The sequence below is a fragment of the Penaeus monodon genome, chromosome 24 (assembly GCF_015228065.2).
Source record: "Penaeus monodon isolate SGIC_2016 chromosome 24, NSTDA_Pmon_1, whole genome shotgun sequence".
Classification (NCBI taxonomy): Eukaryota; Metazoa; Arthropoda; class Malacostraca; order Decapoda; family Penaeidae; genus Penaeus; species Penaeus monodon.
Genome location: NC_051409.1, coordinates 29,937,469 through 29,938,318, shown reverse-complemented (window position 1 = coordinate 29,938,318; position 850 = coordinate 29,937,469). Strand labels below are relative to the sequence as shown.

The 850-nt window shown below is 46.8% G+C and overlaps 1 pseudogene; it reads right to left on the bottom strand.

Moving 5' to 3' along the window:
• LOC119588948 overlaps positions 1 to 850 on the bottom strand; it is a 7,311-nt pseudogene that overhangs the window by 700 nt on the left and 5,761 nt on the right.

Sequence of the window (850 nt, the reverse complement as noted above, 5' to 3'; positions counted from 1 at the left end):
CCCACTGCTCAATTGCAAGTTACTAAAATTATATTTGGGAAGACCCATTATTTTTAAAATTTTTCTACCCTGAAAACCGTTGCTCTTTTTCCCGTTCCCTCCTCGCGTGAAGAGGGGGTTTGCATTCGGGCCCTTTGTGATGGGCCTACACCCACTCCCGGTTCCCAGGGACTACGGGGCGACCTATCTCATTTTTCCAGTGGGGACCTAGTTCCCAAGGTCGTGCAGACAGTTTAGTTTAAATGGTCAAATTTTGCCCTGGAGGACAAGGGGAAAGCTCAGCCCCCCTTCAATGACTGTTCCTCTTGCACTTCATGCTGAGGGTTTTCCCCATAAAATTGTTTTTGGAATTTACATGGTCAGTGACAAGTTTTCAAAAACCGTCAACCTGAGCAAGAGTGCTGCATTTGGGCCTAAAGGGGTCTATAAGCTTTTCCCCTGCAAAACCCCAGCAGCAGGTATGCTAATCTGCCCGGTGTACACCAGGCCGGACCATAGCAATTTCCCCTTTTCCACGAGAGGGTGTGCAGTTTATGGAATCTTACTTTGGAAAGGATGCCAGGGTTTCCAACTCTATTTTGTGCAGGCAGGCAGGACAAAAAATTTTGGGGGGCACAACCGGCCCCGAACATAATGAAGTTTTAGGCCCCAAAGGGCCCCAAAAAAAGAGAAGGAGGGGGGTTTTATGGGGGGGGGTGCGCAGCAAGACAGGCCCTTGCAAAGGATGGACCACAACACCAATTTACCCCTCTCTACAGTCCATACCAATGGAATGGATGACAACAATAAAAATAAATTTTAAAATTTAGGTTTTAGAAAAATGCTCCGTGACCCTTTTTTCAAAAAATGG